At 46.3% G+C, this 27,912-nt stretch overlaps 1 protein-coding gene and 1 long non-coding RNA gene across 2 annotated transcripts in view; one reads left to right on the top strand and one right to left on the bottom strand.

Annotated features, from left to right (window-relative positions):
- Positions 1–27,912, top strand: part of AUTS2 (autism susceptibility candidate 2) — a 777,042-nt gene that overhangs the window by 21,527 nt on the left and 727,603 nt on the right. The window lies entirely within an intron of this gene.
- On the bottom strand, positions 20,663–22,728 carry LOC108501822. Its single transcript, XR_001876286.1, has 3 exons — positions 22,612–22,728; positions 21,130–21,355; positions 20,663–20,933 (listed from the first exon to the last, which is right to left on the bottom strand). It is a non-coding gene; the product is annotated as an uncharacterized LOC108501822 (long non-coding RNA).

Raw genomic sequence — 27,912 nt, 5'->3', positions numbered from 1 at the left:
GTAATTTTTTTTTTCCTTTCAAAGGTTATGCAACACTTTAAGCCTCAGATTTTAGGTCACTCTGCCTTTTAAAGCCAGATCCACCTCATCAGTGAGAAGGCTCCCTGAGGACTGCAAAAGGCTCAGGCTTAGTGTTATCCAGGAAAAATGTGTATAATAGGTGTATTATAAAGTGGTAGGTAATGTAACCCCCGTCTGTTCTCCTGACGAGTGCAATGGGAACCGTGTTGCTGTACGGTTGCATGCACTTAAAGTCCTTTTTGACAAAATAATGCTAATTGCCCTGGGCTGAATGATGCCAGGGGCTTAGAAATACCTGCCAGTACTCATAGAAGGAGCCAAGAAAAGTCAGGTGGAGAAATCAGGGAGATTGGCTCTCATGCAGAGTTTGTTTCTGAGGCACTGCTAAATCTAGCGAAGGATTAATACCAAAATAATCCTGCTTGTCCAGGAAACTCGTGACAACATGAAGGTTTGAGATCAGTGTGATATGCTTTAGAAGGAGTGTAATAATAAATTCGCCACTCACCAGAGATAGAAACCAATTGCTATTCATCCTACATCACATCTGAGCTTTCCTATGGTTTGTTTCCTGTTCCAGTGATATGAAAGATCCCATTCCACTTCAAGTCTAGCATCAGTTCAGTGCCAACTTCCACCAGAATCCATAAAAATGCTCCAAATCCAGCAAAAATCCCCCTATTGCTGAAAATCATTTCCTCTAACCATTTGAAGAGTCTCATCCTGGATCTAGGTGGTCTGTGCCGTTCTCTGGTGCCATTAGGATTCTGGCTGCAGAAGTTACATGGAAATGGGAATGGGAGTAAGGTGGCACTTGGGAGGCCAGAGGTGTTGTGGGTTGTTGTTTTTAAAAAAGGCTGGTGACTAGTCACTGGTGAATGGTGACTGCTTAATCTTTTGCCAGTACATGTGTGTGCTGGAAAATCTCAGCTGTATTTTTGCTGCTTGTTTTCCTGTTTGTAATCAGCTGTGTTGAGATGCTGTGGTGCTTTGCACTGTGTTGCACCCAAGCCATGTAAATGGGTGTGGGGCTGCCACAACTTCTCACCTTGTGTTCAGGGGTGCTGAGGCTGATCCTGACACCCACCCCCAGCCTGTCCTCTCTCTCCAGCCTCACTGCTGACCTGAGCAGGGCTGGAGTTTTCTAAGCATTTTGCAAGATGGTGAGCAGTTGGAGAATGCATAATACATGGGGACAGGACTTCTTTCTTTGGAGCCTGTTTCCCTTATTTATCCTTGAGTGCTCTGAGTGGGAGTTGGTCCATGTCTCCTGTAGGACTGTACCCATGAGTCAGGACTGTTTGGATTTTGGGTGAGCCTGTGGCTTCAGTGGTGCTGCTTTTACCATGCTGAGAGTGACCATGGGCATGGTATGTCCTGCTCACCATCCCTGAGTCCACTTGTCTCCAGCTGCCTGCACCCTGTGCATCTGCAAAAATAACCCAGAGCAGGGTCCCTTGTGCCCCCCTGGCTCAAAAGAGGACCCCAGCAGGTGCCTGGGGAGTGGACTGGGATCTCAAACACTGGGTCATACCTCCAGGGCTCCGTGGTGGAGGTGCTGGATGTGTGGTGGTGAGGGCACCTGCACTGGTTAAGGATCCAGTCAGCTTCAGCTCCTCTCCAGCAGTGGAAAGCTTGCTTTCCCGAAAAGCACTTATGTTTTTAAGCCATTTATTTTCTGTGGCACTGAGTCATTAAACATTCCTGCTTGTGTTCTGTTGTTTTTACCCTCTGTAGAAGAGGAGGGAATTTATTCAATCTCAGTCCAGTAATGGAGGGGCTGAGGAGGTGCTTGACTGCCTGACTCGCAGGCAGAGGCACAGATGTTGCTGCCTGTGACATCTCTCTGGTGAAGTGGGATGTCAAGATCTGAGATCCTCTTCCACTTAGTGTACAAGAGCACTAGAACAATAGGAAACAGAAAGCAGCCCTGCACCACAAAAGAAACCAAACCAAAACCCCTCTGGCTAAAGGTATATTTTTAATGTTATGAGTAATTTCAGACAGAAATTGGATGACACACTTTTTCTGAGTGTTGATGGATCTGTTGGGGTCAGAGAAGTTATGCTGGTTTACATCAGCCTTGTATGTGATCTTCCTTTTTTTTTTTTGGTTTTGTGTTGGTTTTTTTTCATTCCAACTGTGTTCACAACAGATGGTGATTATTATGGTTGTTCAGATCAATGAATATTAAGAAAAAAAAAGAGCCAAGACAAAAAAATACAAAAAATGCCCTTCAACTCAATAGAGTCACCCAAGGTTCAGCTGTAGCCCCTGGGTTTTCATTTGGACAATGTTAAATTATAGTAACTTAAATGGAATTTTTATGAGCAATTGTTTTGCCATGAAACAAGATCTCCCATGGCATTGACCCAGGCAGATATGTGCCCTCTGGACATGCCAGCCAGCTCTATGGGCTGTCCCTGCTCTGGTGGGACACACTGCTGAGGGGGAGATGTTGCCTGACTGGCAGATGCCCTCAGGAGCGTCTGGAGCTGCTCCTCACCTTGCCCTCCTCGAGAAGACACTTGTTTATGAACCAAATATTTTAGTAGCATGAGAGATTTAAAAGCACATGAAAATAAAAAAAAATAATTGAGACAGAATCCAAAATAATCTGTTGGTGTAAATGGGAATATCAGAAATGAGCGATTGGGGGTTGAGACTGAGGGTGGAGGAGATGGATACGGGTGGCAGTGGGAATAGGAGAGCTCCATTTGCCCCTTCACACAGGTGTAAATGCCATTCTCCAGCATTTCCTCCTGAAATGTTCACTCTTGGTCTTTACTGTGTTTTCTTTACTTTCTGGTTTTCCTTCAGCAAAGTCTCCTGTGCCAGGATCTGCCCCTGGGGCATGAGGACACACAGATAATCACTGCTGACATCTCTCCAGAGCTGCCCTTGGTGTTTTTTCCAATGGTGCAGAGCACTGCCAGTCTCAGGGAGTGAGGCTTCCTTTTGGAGCAAGTGTTCCCTTTGGAGTGAGGGTTTCCTTCGACGCAGTAGCTTTGTTGCTCCTGTAAAGGCTAAAGCATAGTCCTTTGTGATATTGGAGAGATGAATGAGCCATTTGTGGCCAGCCCTGCTCCCTGCATTCACAGACAGGATTTGTGCTGCCTTCAGCGCTGTGTGATCACACCCCTTCATCCTTTTTCTCCACATTCCCCCAAGACAAGCTGATGGCTGAGTGGGATGTGGAGCTGCTCTGCATCACCTGAGAGCACTGCTGAGTGCTCAGCCTGTGTGCTGGGTGCTTGACAAAGGCTCCCAGTAGGAAGGAGAGGCTGTAGGAGTGCTTAAAATTGAAGGGATTTAAGGAATAATAATAATAAATGTAACGAATCATTTTTATATGGGCTGGAGGAAAACACAAATTACTGTCTGGGCTCTTCCCTGCTGTGATTTTGCAGGGATTCCCCCAGCTCAAAATAGTGAGTCCCTGAATGAAGAGAAGCAGAGGGAGGGAATGGTGCTTTTGGCTTGAGGAGGTGCTTTGAGAGGGGCAAGGAGAGGTGCTGCAAACACTGGGGTGAGTCAGGCTGGGCACAGGGCAGGCAGAGGCTGTGGGGCTTTATGAGAGGGCACAAAGCCAGAGGCTGGTTGGGCACTGCCCAGGCTCCCCAGGGCAGTGGGCACAGCCCCAAGGCTGCCAGAGCTCAGGGAGGGTTTGGCTGATCCTCTGGGGCACAGGGGGTGACTCTTAGGGCTGGGCCTGTGCAGGGATGGGGGTTGGACTCCATGATCCTTGGGGTCCCTCCCAGCTCGGCTCATTCTGTGATTCTGTGACTCTGGGCTGGGAGTTTCCCTGGAGTGGGATCTCGATGCTCAGTTCCCAGTGGGTGCCTTTGGTCCAGCCCAAGCAAACTGAGGGTACTGGTGTTCTCTGAGCACCCAAATCCACCCACACTGAGTCATGCGCATCCCAGGCTCACAGCAGTGAGTTTGTGGATGGATGCAGTCCCTGCACTAATTTTCACACACTGGTGGCATGGTCCTTGCCTCGATTAGCTAAACCTCTGCCCTGGCTTTAGAGGCATTTTCAGAACATAAATCTCAGAGCTGTGGGAATCCCCTGGCTTTGGGAGGGGTGGAGGAGGGAAACAGAAACAGCTGTCTGTTTACCAACCCTTGCCTTTTGTTTTGGAGATTCACGTTCAGGTACCATGGCAAGACTATAGTTAGTTCCCTGCATTCCCACTGAGCATTGAATTTGTTCAATACTCACAGTAGCACATTTTTTTATGAGGACTAGCTTTTATCTTTGCATATATGGAAATTACTGGAGCTGAGGCTAAAACAGTCTGTTCTCCTGTGGAAGCTCTATGTTGTATTAAAATAGAATATCTCACCTCCAGGGGTGTGGTATTTCACAATACATGCTCCCATTGTGTGTTAAATGATAAGGCACTGTAATAAAATATGTCCAGATTGTTCTTGTTATTTTATGCCCTGTAACATTTTTTCTATTTGCATCAACTATTAAGGTCTACTAAAAAAACCAAATGTGAATGGGGCAAGTGAGTGTGTGAGAGAGGATGGGACTGTGTGGACAGGATTTTCTACTGGAAAGAGCACAGCTGAGAAGGGTGGTTTGGGAAGATAAACTTCATACAAGGACAGCCATTATGTCAGAAACCTTCCTTTGGTTTTCCAGGGAGAATAGTTACAGGAGCTCTGCATGGGCTGGAGCATTCATGGGTGAACATCTGTAAGACTTGTGCTTCTAGAGACCTAAATTCAGATACAGCCATTTCACAAGTGAAAACCAGTCAGTACTGTGGACTGGGTCACCAGTGAGTAATGGTCTGTGTCACAACAGGATCGTTCTGTTCCCTTTAATTGGTGACCTTTATTCAGAGGGGCCCAGGACACGTTTGAGAGCAGGAGCAGATTTTGCCAGGTGAAGATGTGGAGCTAAGGAGAGCTTATTTGAGAAGCAGCTCTGTCTGTGACTCGAGAAGTTGCTCCTTGTCATGACTGATTTGCCTGAAAGCTGAAGTGTATTTGGCAGTTAAAGTGACATTATTTCAGGTCTTTGGCATTTGTAAAAGATGCTATTGCTTCTCTCTTCTCCTTTTCTCCCATGCTTCCCCCCCTTCTCTAACCTGCATAACTGTCATAAATTGCCTACAATGGGCTTTTCTTTAAAGATAAACTCGTTATTCTCCAAGATAAACTCATTCACATCGTCTGCTCATCAATTTGTAGCCTCCTCTTGAGAGTATCAAATACTGAATCTTATTCTGACACTTTAGCTGCATATTAATAGTATTATAATGAGCGTTATAGTTCTGGGGTTTGCAGCCTGAACCAGACATTCTGCCAGTGCCTACAGGCACCGAGTTTTTGGATGTCCCTTGAACGTGTTCATTGCAGAGCTGGAGTGACAAATCACTGTGATGTATCTGTGGTGCCTCAGTGTGTTTCAACTCCAATGTCTTAAGCCAGGTTGGTCAAGGCTCAAAAAGCAGTGTGTGATGAGTCCCAGTCCTGTTGGGATCCTGCTCTGTCCCTGGACATCGGGCCATGGTCTGTGCACTCCTGGACTGTGGATGGGCAGAGGAAGGACACTCCCTTGGTTGATATACAACCTCCACACTACTCTTCCTCTGCTCTCTGAGGACAATCCTAAGGAAACACGATTTCAGGGCTCAAGAGCATTCACAGAACAAATGGAATATCAGGACTTGTTGAGCAGAAATACAGGAGAAGAAGAAGATGCCATCTCTGTAGACATCCATGGATTGTTGTGTCTTAAATGTGCTCTCCATCTCTAAAGGGTATAGTAAAACTGGACATGGTATGGGCTGTGAAGGTGGTGATCAGAGAGAGAGAAAACACCTTCAGTGAACAGAGGAGACCTCTTCACTGTGGAAAAGGGATGATTAAGCAGGAGTGTGATAAACATCGATACAGCCATGAATAAGGTTGAAGGAGAGTGACTGTTCAGGTTCTTCATGCCAGACCTAGAGGCGGCAGATGAAGTGTGGAGGCTCAAAACAGGCAGAAGAAGACATTTCTTCCTGTGAGAGGGCAGCGAGCTGTGGAAATCATCACCTCTGGGTGCATGTGAGAAGCTGATGTGGGTTTGGAAATCTGCTGGAGGCATTTGTGGAAGAGACATACAGAGCAAGGCTGCTAAAGAGCATGACTCAGGAGATCCCTCGTCACAACTTGTGCAGGTGGCTGATTATTCTGGGTACACTCATTATGCACTGAGCTTCTTTTGATCTTCCGTAGACCTTCAGCACAGGCTGTTGGCAGAGCACCCAGCGAGGTGGCTGCTCCCACTGGGTCACTGTGCCACCTCATGCTTCCCTGGGGAAAAGGCAGAGAGGAAACTGGAAGCATCTGGCAGGCTGGGCTGAGCTCTCCCTGAGCCACACTGCTTTCCAGAGGAGTCAGGGTTTGGGGAGAAGGAAGCCTTTCAGATAGCCTTGACTTAGATTAGATTATTTATTCTTTTTTTTTTGGTTGATTGATTAGAAGCCCCTGTAGGATGCTGAGGAGCTCTTGCTCCCTGCAAGCAAATACTGTTTTTCTTAAATTACTGGAGTAAAAGGCTTTGTGTGGGGGGATTCCTCTCACCTTGTTTGAGATTCTTTCTTGTTCTTTCAACTCCTTCAAATGATATTTCTATTCTGTAGTCTGAATGCCTCTCTGCAGCCTGATTCCCTTCTTGCACTGGTCAAAACTGTGAAAAAAACTTATTAAAATCCAAGTATTTAAGTGAGGTGAGGTGCAGGGAGGAGCAAGAGCCTTCCCTGGAAGAAGAATACAGTGTTATTCCCTTGCTCTGGGGTTCTGGAGCAGCACGGTTCATCTAGCAGTGGGCTCCATAAAGATGCAAATTTTATATCTTCATCTGCTGTTAACATCAAAAAAAAAGATACAGCATTTGTAGGAGGACAGTGGCTGTGTTACAGCCTGAGCTCGTTAGTCTTTGTTCTGCAATTCCAGTCCTCACAGGCACAACTTCCAGTGACCCCATCTTAGTCTGCCTGGTGCTGGAAGATGTCTGTGGTTTTCCCTATCCCTTCCAGGAAAAGAAGTGGCTATGGCACATGTCATCTGCATAGTGACCATAAATTGCTTACAATGGCCTTTTTCCCTTCCATAAAAAGAAAGCATCCATTTCCCTCTTTTTTTAATTAAAAAAAAGAATGAAATGAATAAATAGAACCCCTAGACAAAACCCAATAGATGATAAACTGCCTTCTACCTGCAGTTTCCCAATTAGCTAATTATAACACACATTTGCACACAGGCTTTTTTAAAGCAGACTTGTTGCTATTCCCTTTCTGTACAAGGTTTTTAGTCACTGTACATCTTGTGTCTTTAAATAATGTATTAAGAACATTTTCGAGTCTGTAAGTGCTTTTTTAATGAGTGTGAAGATTTTAATGGGACTAGATTGCTTTTCATGACATTTCAGAGTGACTTAATTGTAACAATGTTGAGAGGCTGTATTTTAAAGTTTGCTAAGTATGTCTGGTGCGGATTGTAGTCAAATGCTTTAAAGACAGAATGGCTGATGAGATCAGATACGGTTTCTTTTTTTTTAATGTCAGCTTTGTTAAAGAGGAAAGTCTGCAAAGTTGACATAGAAGAAGAAAATGAAGATTTTTTAAGGTCCAAACCAGTAGTGGTCACCCATTCAGTTTAAGCCTATTCTCACTAATTTTCAGGGATTATTTCCTGCTGTACTTGTACTTGGTACTTCTGTAGTCAATGAAGGGGCTGTGCAGGGCTTGTAAGATTTTTCCATTATTACTATTTTTTTTTAAAGCAGCAGCTGGATTTGATACAGGAGTTGCATTCAGCTTTTGGTGCATTTAGGCAACTTAGCTCAAGTGTTACAGACTGTTTTGGGATGGCTTTTAATTTGTGAACAAATGGCAGGTCAAGGAATTGTCATTAGTCTCCATCAAAATGCAGGCTCAGTTCTGAGCCTCTCCCCCTTCCAGCTCTCTCTTCTCCAAGGCAGAGCAGCTCTCTGGAAGAGGGAAATGTTAAACACGAGAGAGCCCAAAGGAATCAAGGCACAGCCTATAGCAGCTTGTACTGTTTTCGTTATACAAACACCCTGTGCACAGAAAGGAAGAAAGGAAATAAAATAGCATTATAAAAACACTAAGGCAAAAAAGAATATTGGAGTGAGCAATGTGAACAAGCATGAAGTTATTTGCATTTCTTCAGTCTTTTCTTCACCAGGTCTTAACACCATTCTCTGAGCACAAACGAAATAACTTGGAGAGCTCTCCTGTGGGACAGGGCAGTCCTGGGACTATTCAGTGACTTGCTCAAGGTCACCTGCAGCATCGGTGGCAGAGCCAGACTTGTGTCTGCACAACTTGACTCTGGGGATTTAATTAGGCAGAGGGGCTGCTTGTTTCTGGCAAGGCTTCTAGAAGTGACAAAAGTTTTTGTTTAAGAAAAATAAAACTATAATTTAACTTGAGTTAGCATCAACCTACATCCAAAGTAACTTCCTGAATGCGGAATTAATTCTCATTTTAAAACAAGTGCAGTGTTTAAGCATTTTGAGGGAACTTGAAAGCTAAACTTGAAAGCTTTTCCTGTGAATGCCACAGGGAAAAGAGTTGGAATGAGTCGGTCACTTTGCATGTGCCAGTGTTAGATTTCACTTGACTTGCTCACAGTTTGTCACCATCTCCTGTGCCTTGGCATAGGATTGGGGAACATTTAGTGTTTGACAGCCTGCACCAGGCCAGAAACTGGTGATTGTTGCACCTGAATAAAAAGCTGTTGAAATCAATGGAGCTCCTCTGTGTTACAGAGCTGAGCATCTGCTGCCCTCCATCCATCTTGACTTTGTTTTGGTGTCTCCTGAAATGCTGGTTCTGTGACCTCCACTAGCTGTTCACAACCACAAATTGCTATATATGAGCCAGTCCCTAAAACAAAAATACACCATGTGCTGTGCCTGTGGTGTATTTTGATTTTACACAAGCTCGACAGGATGAGTGATAGTATTTGTTCTGCAGCACAGGCAAGCCAAGAGAGCCAAGCTGCTGACAGCGGGGTTTCTGTAGGGGCAGGGTTGAAGGCTTTTGGAGGAACATCATGTTTCTGAGTTGTCAGTAACATGCATTGGGCCTTTTAGCCTTGATTCTAAAAATAAATTGTTTCCACTGGAAAATAATGGGAAAAAAATGTAAGGAAAAATTCACATGAGAAGGTGTTTGGGGAATGAGGAATCACTTCCTCACAGCCTGGTAAATCGGGATCAGTTCAAATAGTTCATGTTTCCTGGGTGCCCATACCTCTCAAATTTTGATCTGCTGGGAGGGCTAATTTACAGGGTTGGACAAATCCTGCCCAGAGGCTGCTGCAGGCTTTCATCTTTGCTCCTTTCCTCTGATTAATATCACTGAAGAAGAGATGCCTGAACTAGTCCTTGAAAATAAACATAAAGGAGGGCTTGGATAGATCTGCAGCCTTGCTGAGCCTGCCCAATTCAGGTTAAAGTCACTTGACACTACAGCTGCTCCTTGTGTGCTTAAAATGATCCGGTTGGATGTGTGACAGCCACGGTCACCCGGGAGCAGATTCACCTCAGGTGAGTCTGGTGGTCAGGACTTTCTTCAATGCAATCTCCCGAATCTTAAAAAAACCCTCTCTTTGCCTCAGACTTGCAAGGCCAGAGATAACAAATGAGCAAAAGCCACACCTGGATGCTCCAGGTGTTGCTGCAGCCCCTCTCACTCATGGGTGCTCTCTGTGCCTGGTGGGCACTGTGTGTGTGCAGTTGGCAGTCGGTTGATGTGTGTAGGGGTTTGGGGATGTGTGTAGTTTTTTGGGGGATGCCGGACATTTGTCTGTCTCTCTCTCAGCCAGGGGTGCTCGCCAGCCTGTGAGCTGACCTTTGCTTTCCTCTCTGGGGTGGGATTTAAAGAATGTGTATTGAGGATCTCTGTTTAACCTGGAGAAAGGAAATGTTTTTGTTAGGGCTAAAAGCCCCCGAGGAGATGGAAACTCCTGCACTTGCTCATCCCTCACAGGGCCCTCGCTCACTTCCAGAGGGTAAGTGCTCATCAGTGCGATTTATAGCATCTTCTTTGCTTATCAAATGAGATGTGTGCAGAGAGGCCCCTCCATCTCCCTTCCCGGCCGCTCTCCCATTACGCCTCTGGTCGTGTGTGTTTGCACGGCAAGAGCGCCGGGATAAGGATGGTTTTATTTCCTTTTGAGCCTTAGCACTGCTGATCTGCACAGCACCTGGCACCCAGGGGCACCAAGGGCTCCTCCTGAGGATGAATGACAAACAACAGCAGGGTGGAATGGTTTATAAGATAAAATAAAGGAAAGTGGATACGTGGAGTGTCCCTTCAGCAGCACTTAGGGGAATGCTCCATACCATGCAGGATTAGACTGCAACCAGCTGTAAACCAGGCTTTAATAATTAGTGGCTCTTATAATTGAAGATTAGCCTCAAATGTGCCTGCCTGCATGTACAGGATGAGCTCAGATGTGAGTTGTCTATTGAAATGTAATATGAAAATGATGGAAACATCCATTGACAAAATACACCTAGGCAGTCTCTTGATTAGATTAAATCAAATGGTTACAGCATCTGGAGCCTTTAGCATGTATGGGGCATCCTAATGGCCCTGAAAGCTTCCCCAAATCCTATTAGATAAGTTAATCTCGTTGGAGAATACATTCCAGGTCTACATAAACTGCATTGTTATAATACTCTCTGTGGTTGCCTAAATCTTTTAAAGGTGAACTGTCATAGACTACCTTCGTGGAGTCCATCAAAATGCATTGTCCCAGAAAAGTTCAGGAAAACAATACAATAAAAAAAAAGGCCAAAAACCAACAACCCTTCCCCCCCAAAAAAAACCAAAAAAAAAGCTGACCCAAACACTTGAAAGTAACTTGGAAGTTGGCAGGGTAAAGTGGAACAGCAAATCAAGGCTAACTGATAACTGCATTGCAAATGGATAAAAACCAAAGGTATTTTCCTCATTATCATGCTGTATTTTATTTGTGCCACTTTGGAATTGCTTTATTCATTCCCGTGGATCCTCCAGGTTCCATTTCCAGGCGACTCCTTACACCTCTGGAGTGGTGGTCAAATAAACGAGATCCTCCCACTTGTGACTGGGGATGCTCTGGGGGAACTGGGGCTTGGAGAAAGGATAAATTCACTTCTGTGCTGGAGGTTCAGGTGAACTGCTGCTCTCCTGGGTTTGCTCAAGGATCAGTGTGTCCCAGGACAAGGTGACCCAGCTCTGGCTTTTTCAGGAAGCAGGTGCCCCCAGGGCAGAGATGGAGCAGAGCCCTCACTGAGCATCCAGTCCCAGTCTGCTGGGAATCACTTCTGAGCATGCAGCTCTGTAATCTGGTGCTCAGGGCTCAGCTGTGCCAGGAGGAAGGGGGTGAGTTGTGTCTCTATTTCCCTGCTCCCTTGTCCCAGCCAGGACTGTGGGAATGGGCCCAGCAACTGCAGTGCAGCTGCTGGATTCTGATTTGCTTCTTCTCCTCCTCCCCATTCTTGTTCCTGGCTTTATTACCAGCCTTTTTAGCCCAGCAGCCCTCTCTGGTGTGACAGGTGAGGTGTCCCCTGTCCCAGCCTCCTCTCCCTCCCTGCCCGTCCCTGCTGTCCTTGTGGGTCTGTTTTCCTCCAAAGTGAGGCACTGATCCTCACTCTCCTGCACCTCTGGGGGCTTGTAAGTGACTGACATGGCTCTGCTGCAGCATCAGTTCAAGATTTGTACCCCAGTTATCTCTACCCCATTGCCACCTCTCACACCCTTTCCAGCCCATGGAAGTAACGAGCCTGTCCCCACACCCTGCTGCAGGAAAGGGGCTGGATTCTGGCACTGTAAGAGATTAAAGCCTCAAGTGTGGTCACTATTCTGCATTACTTGCATGTCTGCTCAGACTTCTCAAGAAATTCAGAGTATTTCAGGAAGACCTTATTGTGGCCCTTTAATACTTTACGGGGGCTTGTAAGAAAGATGGGGAAACTTTATAGTAGAGCCTGTCCTGATAGGACAGGGGGGAATGGTTTTTAACTGAGAGGGTAGGTTCAAACTGGATATAAGGGAAAGAGCTTCACAGTGAGGGTGGTTAAACACTGGCACAGGTTGTCCAGAGAGGTGGTTGCCCCCTCCCTGGACACATTCAAGGTCAGGTTGGACGCAGAGCAACTTGATCCAATAGAAGATGTTCCCGCCCATGGCTGGGGGGCAGGGAACTATGTGACCTTTCAAGGTCCTTCCAACCCAAACCATTCTCTGGTTCTGTATTCTGCCTCCTGCTACTTGGTTCCTGCAATAAGGAGCCCAAGTCAGAAAAAATGAGACTCTTTCTCAGCTGCCTTGATGTGCCTTCTGGCAGAGTGTGTCCAAACACGTGGCTGGGAGATGTGGTGCTGCCTTCCCTTTCGTAGACCCGACTCCACATGCAACCAGCAGTGAACTAAATGCACATGTGTGTATTGTGAGTGCATCTACAACCTGGCTAGCTGCAGTTAAATAACAATTAGATTTGCTTGTTGACTATTTGGCACTTAGCAGTCTCATAATTAGTAACTGCAAACCAGTAGAGAAAATGAAGCAAATCCGTAATTTTTATAATAGTGCCCTGCTTTATGACTGTCTGCAAAATCATAACCTCCTGCTTGTACAACAAAGCAAACACTTCAGTATTTTGACAGATGTTATATATAAAACAGAGCCTGTGTATTAATTTGTTGTTCCTTGTGTTGTCTTTTGGTTTGTTGTTTTTTTGGGGTTTTTTTGAGGGGAGGGCACCTCATTTAATACCTCCCTGATTGGTGTTATCTGCTTTGGATTACATTGCTGCTACGTTTGCTTTCCCTTTTTCCATGTGGTGCTGGAGGTGGAGGAGCAGGTCCCCTCTGCATGGAGCAGAGTTGCCTCCACAGCACTGAGGCTCAGTGGCAATTCCACACATGGATGGGCAGGTGTCTGTTGTTCTTTCACCTCTCTCACTGTTTTTGGGGGAAGTTACGTAGCCACAGCCATTGCTTGCCAGCTGCCAGGGTTTGAGAAGTGAGTGTGATTGATACCAAGCCAAAGGAAAACATGCCAGTTACTTTGCAAGGAGACATGGGATTGCTCTAAGGGAGTGTGTTTTGGGTCAGTGTCTCCAGGGGCCAGAGAAAAAATACCTGTTCCTGTGAAAATGAAAGGATTTGCAGTGTAAGTAACCTGGGGACTGTGCATGGAAAATGCGACAGTATTGTCGTGTCTGCAGAGAACATCTGTGTTCTGAGATCCTCCAGTGTTTCCAGCCCAAAGGCAGGAGGGTTTGCCCAAGGCTCAGTCCCAGCAGGAGGTGTCCAGAACATCCCATGCTCAGCTTCCTCCTGGCTCCCGAGGAACCAGACATGGGGAACACAGGGAGGTGCTCCCACATTTAGTGAGTACTACCTGTAGTTCATTCGCTTGCTTGCTGAAGCACTTCACTGTCTTGATCACTGTTCACTTTAGGTGGGTTTAAAACCCCCTTTGGGAGCAGTAGCTTGGGTGGACTCATTGATTTTAAGCATGAAGTCTCTCTTGCTCCTTTGTAGTAGCTGGGGCTGCAGCTGCTCCCCAGAGATGGGGTTCATCATTTGCACTTGGGTGTGCAAAGAATGGGAGCATAAATCTGAGCTGGTCACCCAGGGCTCTCCTGTAGCTGGGGTAAGAACCAGGCACCTCTGGAGGGGTTTGCTTGAGTTTCCAGCTGTTTTCCTCCATTGAGTCTGGAGCCTCTGCTAACTCCAGTTCCTTGTTTAATGAAGCCAAATGCAAACTGAAGTGCAGATCTCTAATTAATATTGGAGCAGGTTCTCTCTCACACATTTGTCATTTCTTCCCTCACCACTCCCTTTTGAAATAATTTATTTTCTCTGCTTAAAACATTCCTACATTGTTATTGCTCTCACAGTGGTGTGCACTGTACTCACTAAATCAAATTTATAATGCTGGAATTAAAGTAGTAGGTTTCTTCCATTTTCTCTCCACGTACATTTAAAAAAGAGAAGTTCTTTAAATTAACCTAATGTAACTGGATTTGTTTTCACTTTATTAGCTTTGGAGGGGGTTCTCTTGAGGACCTCAGTGCTATTATATTATCTGAGGAGCAGATCTGCTTCAGTCTGATGGGAATTTTTAACAAGAGCAATGTTTTCCCATTTCAGTGTGAGTAAATACTTTACTGAAATCCAGGGGGCTGATGCTCTGCTGCATTACCAGTAAACTTGAAGTGAAAAACAGCTGGCAGAGTGGAGAGGAGACAGAGCATACAAAGTGCTGGTATGCCTGCTGAAGGGCTGGCACTTGGGTGTATTTTTGTGAGTGATTTTATCTGTCCAGAAGATTTTAGCTCTTGGCCAGCTCTAGAGCAATCTTGGTTTCAGGATTTAGTGTAAGCTGGGTGTTTGACCTTCACCCTGCACCGCTTACCAGAGGTGTAGGAGCTCCAGTGACTTCATGGGGTTGTGCCATGCCTGGGAATAGACACTCCCCACAGATACTCCCTGTCCCTGAAGCTTTGGGCTGAAGTCCTCGTGCCCACAGAAAGCTCAGCAGAGCTGGGGCCAGGCAGGGGCTCTCTCCAAGGTGGCAGGAGCAGGTTGGTGGGTGCCACAGCAGGATTGTCACAGTCTCCATACAACAGCTGAGGCAGACACGTGGCAGTGTCCTTTCCTTTGGAGATGGGCCCTGCTCCTTCCTTGTGCTGTGTAAGGAAAACAGCCAAATACGAGCCTTGTCACGAAAACTAATTTTCTACTATTTGATTATCCAGAACCATTTTGGTGCAGATAAATATTTCTGACCCTGGTTGGCACATTATTGCTTTGACCTCTCACCCCTGGCAGACCCCTGTCTGCATCCTCCCAGGCTGGATGACTTGAAAACTATTATCAGTGACAAGTAAAAGACTGCAGAGAAATAAACAATGGGGACCTCTGAGCTTGCCCTTGTAAACTACGGTCAGGCATCACCCGAAAAGCGGCCGGAATACAGACAGATCAATGCTCTGCACAGTCCTCTGCAGACACACTCGCTTGCACAGGGCTTTCACAGGCTATAATGCATGTTTTGATAATGTCTTAGCACTGCATTTTTTTAATGTACTTCCTTTGTTTGTTAAGGTGCCTTTCAAGCCAGGTCAGTGCTGGCTTTCCATAAAATTCGCTGGTGCTTCCATCATATACCTTGAAAGTGGTGCGTGCAGAAGCCATTCTGTCAATATATATTTATATGTATTATTCAGCTCCTGTTGTTTGTGTTTGCCAAGGAAGTTTGCATGCAATCTGCCAGGTTAGTTTCTTAAAAGCTTGGATGCTGAATTTCTGTTTTCATCTAACTCTTCCCCTGTTTAGGAATGAGCTGTCAGGAGTGGTGTATTTTTTGTTCAGAGCTGTGCAAGTCCTGGATGTCCAAATAGGAATGTGACAGGCAGAAAAAGCACAAATGTGCATTTTTTCAGTTTAAAAAGAATTAGTAAGTTCTTGAGGAAGCTTTTGTTTAGCAGTGTTGGTGTCAAAGCACAGTACTCCACGGCTCTGCACTGTGGTACCTGAAATTTGAATAAGGTCCTGTTTTTATCAGCCATCTCTTGGGAATTGAGATGAGCCGTAAGGCCTTTCATATGGAATCTTCTGTTTCACTAAATTAGCACCATGAAGGCAGCAGCACTGGGGTTAGAGGATTATGGTTTGAATGAACACCCAGAACTAATCTGCTTCCATGATTCGCTGGGTACAGTTGGGAAGAAACCTAATCCAGAGGGAAGTGTTTTACTTTTGCCCCTGTGTGTACTGGAGATCACATTGTCCTGAATGACCCCACTTTCCTCTTACACTGCTGGAATACACACTGCTGCAAAAAACGTGTCTGTGGTGCCGTGTTACCTTCAGGGTGTTCCTAATCTCATTGCCATGAAGGTCCTGGCAAAATGTCTTGCTCCCTTTGCCCTTTCCTTGCTGCTGGTTAATGAAATTACAAGAAAAGAGTAAAATTAAATTCATCTCTAAAAAGCATTTTTACTTTTGTGGTGATGCCCTCCTTTTCTGGTTACTGGGGTTAAAATCCTGTTGATACCTTTGCTGATGTCTGTTTTTCACCACTTGTGAAGTGTCAGGGGTGGATATAATGGTTTTCTGGTGAAGGGGGATGTGTAATAGCAGGAGAGGCTGTGGGACTTGGATTCAGTTTCTCTTCTGGCAGGGGACTTGGTCCCATGGAGTCATGGAAGGAACAGCTGAACTGGGCTAAATCCTCGCTCCTGAGGTTCCTCGTGGCAAAGCACCTCTGAAGATCTCTAGACAAGGTACACTAAAGAGACCATGTGGTTTTGGGAGGGGAATTTAGACCTAGAAATCTGATCCCTTGCTTTCTCTGCACTGCTCTGTAAAACAAAGAGCCCTTCACTCGTGGGTGCTGATGAAAGATGCCTTAAAGAGTTTGGTTGCCTACAGAGTCTGATAATAGAGGAAATACCCAGATTTGGAAATATGCTCTGAGGACTTAGTGTTGACCTGCTGGAAGTCTGTTTGATAGGTCCTGGAGCCCAGGTTGAGAGTTTTGCTCTTCCTTTTAGACAGTCTCTGCCCCAGCTCAGGTGTTAATAGAGATGCTCGTGCCAGTGGGCTTGGCCAGAGTCCAGAGACACGAGACAGGACCTGGTGCAAGGGTTAGTTCAGGGACAGCATTTCCTTCCCTTTGTTTCAGAATTCTCTAAAATCCTGGTTTGAGGCATCAGTCTTGATCCAGGCTGAGCAAGCCTACATTTTCTTCTCTACATTTCCCTTTCCCTCCATTTGACTCTTTTACCAGCTTTGCTTATATTCCTGGTGTGCTTTCCAGGAGCTGCCATTAGTCATGTTCCCAGGAGTCCCTGTATCACTTCTGGCTGTGATACATGCCACTACCAGAGGTTTTCAGTTTATTTAAAACTCTGCTGCAGCAGGTTTTCCCCCCTGCATCCCTTCCCGAACTAAAAGCACTAGGCTATTCATTATTTTCAATAAATAAGCAGTCATTTTGTTAATCCATCTTAAAAAGTATGATCACCCACAGGTGGAGTGCTTTTTTATTACTGTTATTTGATTCCTTCTCATAGATCATTTTTGCAGAGCGGCATCTCTAGGTCACATTTTCCGGCTGCCGCAGGGGATGCAGGAGCTCGGTCGGCTCCTCAGGTGCTCCCCAGAGCTTTGGGGTGCTCGTCCAGGGACAGGGCTCACTGTGATCTACTACAAGGTGGGCAAGATTCCCATGACAGAATCCTGCTTCTCACCTTATTCATCAGGTCATTCTGTCAGCAGCCAAATCCCTGAGCCAGGTTTCTTAAAAACACGTTGTAGCAGCAGGTGCACAAGACAGGGAGGAAACAATAACCTGGAGGTTCTGCTTAAATACTTGCCTAGACCAGCTTATGGCAGGTACCACTGTCCTGGTGTTGGACTCAAGTTAGGAGGGCTTGATTCTGTGCCATTGATCTTAATGTCATGAATACAAACTCAACTTTTACACTGCAGTAAATTAGTAGTATTTCTGCTTCTGCCTTTAGAACTACATCAGGTATCAGTGAGATAAAGATCGAGGCTCTAGCTGTGGGGTAATTCTAAATGGGAAAGCAGAGGATGAATTTTTAGAAATGCTTGTTCCTAGCAGAAGTTTGCACCTGGTGAATTATGCTCTTAATTTCCAAGAAGAGCAAAATAAAATCACTGCCATGAAAATCCTGTCTGTACCTTAAAAAAGCATATATATGGATGTGTATACACACACTATTGTTTAAAAAATAATAAACCTGTAAAAAGCAGTTATTCATGCTGCAGGTAACAGTCATCTGGCAGTGCCTGGATTTTGTTTGCCTCACATTGTAAAAAGGCCCCAGCTGTGATCTCTTCCGCTCCATGTGAGCTCCCAGAGGGGCCTCCCCCAGTCTGCTGGGGAGAGGTTTGGCCGTGGGCAGCAAGGGGACAGACACCAAAGTCCAGAGGAGGATGTGAATGTTTAAAAGCTACTGGTTGGGAAGCTTTGAGAGATGAACAGGGAGGTTGAAGATGGTGTTTGAATGGAACAAGAATAAGGCAGGGATGGGGAGAGGAGAGCACAAGGATGGGAAGGCAAATTGGATCCCAGGTGGCATCACGGACCAGTGGAGGGGGCTGTGTTCTGGGGTAAGACAGAGCTCTGGAGATGATCTCCAGAACTGGGAGCTGACTCACACTGGCAGTGCTGTTGTTTGCATCCTGAAGAGGTAAAAGGGGAAGGTATTTATGTGTTTGTTTTAAATTAGTTTGCCTTTTTTGAGTTCGGGAGCCCCTAGCCAGTTCTGTGGAGATGGAATTACTGAGTGCATGTGTGCTGAGCATATGTGAGAGGGGAATTGAATTGCCTGGGGAGGAGTTTGTGCTCTAGGTACAGCAAAGAGATGGGAAAAGACAGACGTTTTGGGACTGTTTCCACTAATTTTATGTGAAAGAGTAAAACGCATCGAATTATGCTGGGAGGGGGGATGTGGTACATGAGGCACTGAGGTGATGCCTCTTCACGTGGTAAAGAGCAGCCTATAAAAGCAAGGGCAGAAATGGAAGGATTTTGGCTGGGGGAAGGTAGTTACTGGTTCTTTATTTTGAAGAGGCGACTGAAGGAGGCAAGACGGTGGAAACAAAACTAAAATGAAACAACCTTGCCAACAAAACATTGCAGTCACTGCAACATTCCCGTTATTTTCTTTAACAACAAACCCAAAAGGTCAGATTGCAGGACAAGTTTCCCTTCCATTCTCTTCCCTAACCCTTGCACCATTCCTGCCTTTGGTCAGAGCACATCTGTAGAGGGGAAGCTTCTCCTTCCCTGGGCATGCAGAGCTGGGTAAGCACTCTACAGGTCCCTGGTCCAAGGCAGGGGGGGCAGGAGGTGTGTGACAGGCACGTTGTACCTACACTGTTGTCACTGGCAGGCACTGCCTGTCCTCACCTGCAGTTGTTTTGTTTTCCCACTGAATCCATGACAGTGAGTGCTTGTCATCATCTGTTCAGGGACCCTCCAAGAGAGAGAGGCAGCCACAGGCATTAAATGTCACACACCAACCACAATAAACTGGGCAACAGCAGAGGTGGTGTGAACACGGGCAAGTGGCTGCTCCTAAAATCCCCTCCTGCCCAGGTGGTGCATTTGCTGCCTTACCAGTGCCCTTATGGGGATGTGTTTCCTCATGGGCTCTTGCCAGCAATCACAAATAGATACCATTGCCTTTATAGCTGAAGGGAGATGCTGCTGCCAAAAACCCCCAACCAACCCCACAAGGTGAAGGACACGTGTTGGCTTGAGCAGGGAGGATCTGCTGGGGAGCACTGTGGTTTTCACATTTATTTTGCCATTCTCCTGCACTTGTCACAGCTCTTCCTACAGCTCTGATCTCTTTGTCTGTGTTTAAAGATCTTTCTATTCTCTATTTAACAACAGGAGGTTTTAGGTTTAAATGGCACAATGGTGTATGTAATTTATATATACAAAAAAGATAAATTGCTGCTTCTCGAGACACAAAATGCAAGCATTGCTTTGTTGGCTGAATTAACTTTTGTGCTATGTCAGGCGTGGAAGGTATTGTTAGAGATATGATTTTAGTATATAGCAGTACTAAATATTTTATCTTGTTGGCAAGCAGTGTTGTTGCAGGAGGTTTAAACTTCAAAGTGAGCTTTGCTAAAATGCCTTTAAAATAAAAGAAAAAAAAAGGTGGAGAGGGAGATGTAAGAGTGACTCGATTCGTGCTGGAATGATTTCACAGAAGGATTGTTATCCACTGAGACACAAGGCTTCTATTTGACCTCCTGCTGACTTCCCTAAACAGTGTTTGTAGGATGTTTAAACACTTAAAAAAAAAAAAAAAAACCAAAACGAAGGGGAGGGGGGAAGGAAAGCTGCTCTGCCGGAGTGTCTCCGTGCAGAAGAGCCACATCTCCTTTTTTCAAAGTGACACATAGAGAAGGTATTTAGCACTTACAAAGAGCTTGTTGGCAAGCTCTCAGTTCTAGGGATGTAGAAGCGATCCAGGCTCTCTATTTTAATTTGAGTTTTGGTGCCGGGTGTCCCTCTGTGCTGAGAGTTTGCACAGACCAGCCCCTGGGTCTGGCGTTGCCATCAGCACGTTGGCTCTGCCCCGCTGTGCCGGGCAGGATGAGCTCGGGAGGTGCTGCTCCCCTGGGGCTTTGCTGGTCCCTGCTCGGCATCGCCCCGGCAGGAGCCCAGCTGCAGGGAGAGCATGGGCTGCGGCAGCCTGTGCGTGACTCGGGAGGTATTTTGGGATCTTTCTGGCAGAAAAATGCAATATCATCGTTAGAGACTGCTGCGGGATAAAGGGTGACTCAGATGTGAGCCGGCAAACAGCGCGGGGAGCTCCCCAGCACAGGGGCGTTCAGCTGCTCCCTGGCACGCTGCAGGAGGGGTGAACCAGGGCGACAAATTCATGGGCTCTGAGCCCTGTTCAAGGGGCAACTGCGTGCTGCCCTCCCCAGGTACCGCAGGTACACGGGCTGCCAGAGGGCTTCATTTCACACACGAGTTTCCAAATTTTGCTCACTAACAGTGAGCAAGTTCATTGTAAGGCAGTTATTCATCTGCCTGAAGCTGTTTCCATTTGTTTCACCCCCTCCTTGTCTTTTCCTTGCACTCCCTACACTCCATATTCCTCCTGGGCTGCCTTGCTGAGGTGGTGCTTTTAATGAGCTGCTGGAAATGTGATGTGATCTGAGGCTGCATCTTGTACCATGGAGGCATCCAGGTCTTGATGCTTTCAGGCCATCCATGACTGAACTGCAGGACAGGGAAGGTCGGGGGTGGGATGAGTGTGGAGCACAGGCTATGTGCCCCTATTTTCCTCCTGCAGTGGTCAGAGCACCTTTCCTGTAGGAGGTAGCAGGAGACATCAGTGCAGGAGCAATGCAACTCAAAACTAAACCTGTAGATCAAGGTGAGCCCAAGGGTGGCTCATAAACTAATTACTGGGTTAAGCAGGTAATGCCAGTGGCCCGTGCACAGATTTATCATCACTTCTGCAGTTCTGAAGCACTGGGAGAGAGGAAGTTTCTCCCTTCCTCACCTTGAGGGTACAACGAGGGTTGTGGTGATCAGGAGCTCTCCTCCTCTGCTCTGTCATCTTTAATGCACTTTTCAGGACACACATACACGATTCCCTTCCTCCTGCTTGTTCTGGCGTGACTGAATTTGGGACACTGGTCCTCTGGGAACAGAGCTAGTTTTTAAGCTCTAATAGGCTCCCTGTTGTCACCATTTGGGACATCTCAGCAGCAGAAATGGGAAGTGACCTTAAGCAAGGAAGAAGGTAACAGCACAGTTTAACCCAGGGCAGCTGTGCCTCTGCTGTGTCACTCTGGTTGTGGGAGGAGATGTTGTCTAGAGCTCTAGACATCATCTGGAGCTGATGCAGACCCCAGTGGGATTAATGGAAGGACCCTCATGGTTCTGCACAGGGGCATTTGGGACTGCAGAGAGGTGCTGGTGGTGGTGCTGTGTTGTGAACTAGAATCTCCACAGAGGCCACTTCCCACGGTGACAGATCACATCATGTACGATCACATGGTGTGACATGAGTTGTGTTTTCTGGATTTGACCCAGAGAAGAGCCCATTTTTCATTTTTTTGTGCATGCTTGGGAGAAAGCAAACTCTTCACAGGGTGGTTTGAGCTGCAGGCAAAGGAGTTCAGCTCTGCAAGGCCTTTGCCCAGGGATTTTATGTGGCAAAGCCGAGCGGTTGCACCTGGCCGTGGTGGTCCAGAGCACTACTGGAAGTAACATGACTCTGTAACTCAAACAGAAATGCTAAAAAGGTAAAAATTTTTGGCATAGGTTAAAAACTCAACAAAGAGCTTGATCTCTGCTTGCTTTGGCAAACAAGTACATCCCCAAATGAATCAAACAAGTTGTAATACAGAACAAATTGCAGTAGTGGAGGATTTGTCTCAGACGCTTAAAATCATATTTTATCCCCTGCCTTTATATTACCATCTATTCAAGCAAAAAGCATGTTTTGAAATCTTGATGGGAAAAAAAGCTGAGGACGTGTTGTTTATTCCTTCAGTGCTGTGGTATGTTCTTGTATTTCTGTCCTGTGCTCTTTTCCAACCTTAGAGCAACCAAAAAGATAGCTGGCCAATGTACTGTACTCAATTGCTGTATATTTTACACCCAAAGATTTGCAAAAATTATTTTAAATTAAGCAGGGTACAAAGTTTTTCTAATTTCTAGCGCAGAGAATTCATTTTCAATTCCTCTATCAAAGCAAAATGACAAATACAAAATGCAAGTGAAACCAGATGGACTAACTATATTAGGAGCTCTGCATGCATATTTTGTGTCACTTATTAGCATTCATTAAGTCAAACACGGGGAGAAATAAGCTTTGCCTACATGTATTAAACCAATAAGGCTGGCAAGGATCCAAGCCTGCTCTCGTGGATTAATTGTTTTATAACTGCTTTAATTAAAATTGTTCAGTATATGATTAACCTAAAAGTTTTAATTTCCACAAAATTGTTGAACAAATGAGACATTAATATTTTACATTAACTGTGGAGAGTGTGCTGTGGTTCTCTGAGCAGCTCACACTAAACCTGAGGCGAGTGGCCTTGTGGAAGGAGTGGGGGGTTGGCCCCAGGTGCCCCCCTTGGCGTGAGAGGCTCATGATCGAGCAGCGTGTTCTGGAAGGTTCTGTGCCTCCCTCCATTGTGATGACAGGGGAGCATAGAATGTTCTCTGCTTCTGTTGACAGCTTCCACTGGGGCTGGTGCCATGGCTTGTCCCACAGGGAGGGCGGCAGTGCAGCAGTGAGGCAGGAATGAGGGGCTTGTCCTGGGGGTGCCTCTCCTGCCTTGGCTGTTCTGGAGAAGCACATGGGCTTTACCAGCCTGGATCTGCCCACACTTGGAGAGCTGCCCCTGTATAGGGGATGGACAGCAAAGAGGTGATGGCTGCAGTGATGGACAGAGCCAAGAGGTGATGGACACAGTGATGGACAGAGCCAAGAACTGGTGGCTGCAGAGCAGCTGCAGCAAGGAGGTACCAGAGGTGTGGGCACCATTGCTGTGCTGGTTCCCCTGTTGTCAGAATCACCTGCAGCCTCTCTCTGCTCTGATCAGGGGTGCTGTCTGGTTGCTGTGGACTGCTAATTATGAGCTTTTGCCCCTGTTTAATCACCCAGTTTGTCTTACAGACTGACTGGGGTTTTAAGAGGTGTTCCAGCAAAATGGGCATGAAATGCCACGAGAGAAGTGGAGGTTTTGGGCCAGCTACTGTGGGTACCTCCTAAAGCTGTGCCAAGCCCAGGTGAAAAGCCCAGGTGACCTCCTTGTGGTGTGTGCTCTGCAGTGGCTCTTCTGCAAATACAGAAGTTGTTAAATCTCCAAAGTGCCAAACTCCTGTTGGGGTACAGCACTTGGAGCTGTTGGGTTTAGGCAGAAGAAAAGCTGTGCTGGAGCCTGATGGGGGGTCAGGTCACCTCCACCAACCATGGGATTTTTGGAAATGCAAGAAGTCACGGTTTTCCTTGTCTTATCTGGAAATCTGAACTTCCCATGTTTATGTTGTGTGACGCCTTTCTGAGGTGTTACCATAGCAGAGAAGGGGGGGCAAATGGTGCAAGGGGCCATGTGTTGTGGTGTTGGGATGTGCTGGGGAGATCTGCAGCTCACTCTGCCCAGGCCTCACCTCCTCCTGCTGTTTCATCTGGCAGTGTGAGGTGCCTTCAGGGTGTGGATGTGCTGCCATCCCAATGGTTTATCTGTTCTACTGGTACTGGAAGTGTTTTGACACGTGATATTGCAGGCAGACGGCAGAGCTGGGCTGCACCTTGGTGTCCTCCTTCTAAAAACCAGCTGCATCATGATCTGAGCTCATGGCTCTGTTAGAGCTCATCACAAAAGTATCACTGACTTAAGTGGGACTGAGAGTTCATCTCTAAATTTACTTCCTTAGGGGTCCCTTTTGAGGTGGCTGCTGTGCTTACAGCGTGGACAGCATGGTGTCAGGCCCCCCAGTCTGTGGGACTTCTTGGGGGGGAGCAGCCTCCTCACCTGATGAGGGAGAACTCCATGGGTTCTTGGTGGTAGCTCATGTCTTTTGCTGGTGCTCCTTTATGAACTGGCATTGGGGAAAATAGTCTTTATATTGATGGCCTCTGTGGTCCCACAGTATGCCAAAAAATAGACTTAAGTGAAGTCCTGGCTATGCAGGGTTCAGAACTTCAGCTGATGTTGCTGGAAATATTGTGCACAGCCATGAAATCTCCTGCTGTTGGGTCCTCATAGAAGTACTTTTGTTGAAATGTAGTTGCCTCCAGTTCAACAATATTATCTGGGCTCTGAATGTACCATAAAGTATTTTGCTTTCTGATTCTCATCGAGGCTCTGTAGGCTTTCCAAAGTGAGCATGCAGAGTGTCTGCCATTGCTTTGGAACATGGGAATTTCTCCTGGTGGGAGGGCGGCTGCAGAGGGCTGGCTCTGTTCCCCTTCTGCACCTACTCCTGGCATCGCTGTTAAAACTTCATATGGCTTAGAGTTACCAAGATCTGGGGTAAACTGAGCAGCTGGCCACAGTTTGCTAGGTCAGAGAGGGCAAGGAAATCCTCCTAGTGTTGGCAATGAATTTGTAAATGCTGCTTATGTCTAGATTAGGTGGAGCTTGGGCAGAATTGTTGCTGTTCATTTGTACTTCAGTTTTAGGATATTTGGATAAGCTTGCAACGTTGAGGAAACGAAAAATGGAGGGGTTTTAAAGAAAGTCTGTGAGGGTTATCTAACTCAAACAGAGATAGATTTTGGTTCCTGTAGGCTTCCTGGAAGAACATACGGAGGGTGTGTACACACACACACGCACACACAGAAACATATGTGCTATGTGCTACTCTATGTAAATACAGCAGTTCCCTTTCTGTCACATCTGATGAAAGATTTTGTGTTGCTGAATCAAATAATACTAAATTATAAGGGTAATGACCAGAGTTTTCCATGGCAGTGCCTGGAGGTGTCTGTTGTTCCCTGCTGCTGTACATACCAGGCATTGCTGGAAATCAGGCACAGCTCTCACTTGCTAAAGCCTGAGATTAGTGCCTTTGGGCCCTGGATCAATCTGGAAAAGTCGATCTGAGAAACTAGCTGTGAGGTAAATGTTCCAGTAATCGACCTTTCAGGGTGCACATGGGGGATTCGAGGACAGAGCTCAGCTCTGCTTTCCTGCCTTGTTTCTGAGGGAGATGAGGACACAACTCCTGGTGAGGTGTCCCAACTCCTAAATCCTCGTGTAAGGCTGCTGTGGAGCTCTGCTCTCTGTTTTAGGCTCTGGAAAACACCTAGCAGCAGCCTCAGGCTGGGTGTGCTGTACCAGCAGTGGCAACCTTGGGAACCAGGCAGGGCTTCTCTGCTTCTGGAAGGTGAAAATCACTGGCCTATAGCCCCACTTTGTCACAGAAAGAGCCAGAGCAAAATCGTGTAGATATAAGAAGTGCTGATTTCTGGCAGGATGAGCTCTGAATCCACCAGTCCATCTGTAAGGGCTGAAACCAGGTGTGAATCCTGTGTGGGAGATCCTGGGCAAATCACTGGGAAGTGCAGCATGAGCTGTGAGGCAGGTTGGCCTTAATGCATTGTCAGGGGCTGTTCCTTTGAGGAACAACACGTGTGTTGGGCTCCTGCAGTGTGTTAGCTGTGAGTGCAAACAAGTACTGCTCCACTGTCCGGAGAGGAGAAGAGTGCTAATTCCTTCTACCAGAGCCAGTTTCTCTGGGGACATTAATTGGAATTTCTTCCTTGCTAATTTGGATGCTGGTTAATGTTGAAGGGATTTACTCTGCTCTCAAGGCTAAAAGGCATTGAGGAATTTCTGGTTCAAAGTGTTGCCCAGCTTGCAGAGCTGCCCCGAGGCCGCTCCCTTATCTGGGTAAGCTGGGGCAGCTTTGCAGCCCCTGGATGTGGTGGATTTGTGCCTTCCCTCGGAATCGTGGGGGGTTGTGTTTTCATGCCCCTCTGATGTTTAACCCGGTGTCTGAAAAGGAGTGAGGCAGGGCTGCTGAAAGCTGCAGTTGGGATTCCTGGAGATGTGAAGTGGTTGGAGTGTCTGTCCCTGCCTTGGAGACCAGTGGAATGCTGCCACACTCCCTCCCTCCCTCCACCAGTGCCAACCTTCCCCTGCAGAATCTGTTCGACAGCTCCCAGCGCACTCGAGGATTTGTGGAATCCTCAAGATGATGAAAAGCAAACAAGAGGAGTATCAGAGCATTGTCTTCTATACAGCAAGAGATGTTGAAGTGCCTCTGTGGAGATTCTCAACCTGCCTTTCATGTACAAGGGCTGTGCCTGTGCTCTTTTCCTGTTATGCCCTTTCCCTTGTGTTGCTGTACAGAGAGGTAACTGCAGTCTGTGGTGAGGAAGATGCAAACCCAGTGCATCTCAGCAAGTTGTTGTGGTTTGGTGTTATTTTTTTTTTAAAGCATATTTTCAGATTTAAGACCAACACTTCCATTAATTCACAACTTAACCTCTGCTGCTCCCCTCTGAAATAACAGTATGTCTGTGTGGAGAGAGCTGAAGTGGACTCTCCAGGCTGTACTTCACGATATCCTGTGGGGGGTTAGCACAGCACAGGCTTCCTGGCTGTAGGTGGGTTTGGTTGTGCAGGGAGTTAAACCAGCTGCTCTGGAGAGCTTTATTTCGTAGGAAATGCCTGATGATGTTTGATGAAACCTGCCAGGGACATGTCCCATGGCTTGGTCGTTTGTGTGAGGGTACTGGGAGGTGGATCAGAGCCCTGGGAGAGTTTGGTGTTAAATGCTGCAGATACTTCTGACGTTTGTGGTTGATCTCCCCCAGCAGCAGTGCCCAGCCACCAGGTGGGAGGAGGAGGTGGCCTGGTGATCTGCACAGGTCGTGCCACACTCAGGTCCTTTTGGAAATACATTCCAGCAGATCCTCCTGCTGGTTCACCAGATCTTTCTGTAGGAATGGGGCGGGGGGGAAGGAGCACTGTTGTTCTTTGTAGGATTCGTTTTTGGACCTATTGAATGACTGCACTGATGACCCACCTAAGAAAGGAAAGTTTCAAGAGATAAAGACCTTCCAGCTCTCTTCCCTTTAACTGTACATACTTACACAGTATATTCCCCTCCTGGATTTACTGGGAAGTCCAAGTGGAAAGATGAGTATGCCAGTTTATTGAGAATTCTCCTTCCTCATGGCTGTGGTTTGTATTTTGTTTTTAATGTAGTACCCCCAGCTAATTCATTGGTAGCCATCACTTGAAGATTGTTGACATTATCCTCTGACAAAATATAATGTGTGGTTAATCCTATTTCCTGCAATCAATATGGTAATAGTAATTAAGTATCTGAATATGAAATACTTATGTTGTTTATTTTTGAAATCGCACAAACTTCCTGCAATTAGATACATAAAACTAAATTATTTAATATCAGGAATTGAATCCAAGTCATCTGCGCACTAAAAAACCTTGTTTCTATCAAGACAGCAGTACTTGGGTTTATAGTAGTTGTGTTTTATATGAGTTTTCACGAATTTTCCCAGTGATTTTTCCGGTAATCTTTCACCATCAAAGATTTAGAATTATTATAGGCCAGCAGAAGAGCTGGAGTTGTGGAGTTAGAATCTAGGCCAGTCCACACAAATGGGCTGTACATCCATTCAGAGCCCTCTTTCCAGGGATGCCGTATTTTCCACCCTGGTTGTTGTTTTGGTTCTTGAATTCTTGCTTCTCTTTATTCAGCCCAAACTCTGTTATTCAGTTCATTTTGTTCCTGACAGGTTTTCATTTCCTTTATAAATATATAGCATTTTCTTTGGCCTCTTGGCTGTGAA

This window comes from Lepidothrix coronata, unplaced genomic scaffold, assembly GCF_001604755.1.
Source record: "Lepidothrix coronata isolate B3197 unplaced genomic scaffold, Lepidothrix_coronata-1.0 Scaffold108, whole genome shotgun sequence".
Taxonomy (NCBI): domain Eukaryota; kingdom Metazoa; phylum Chordata; class Aves; order Passeriformes; family Pipridae; genus Lepidothrix; species Lepidothrix coronata.
Note: the sequence above shows the minus strand (reverse complement) of the source record. Positions and strands in the feature narration are given on the sequence as shown.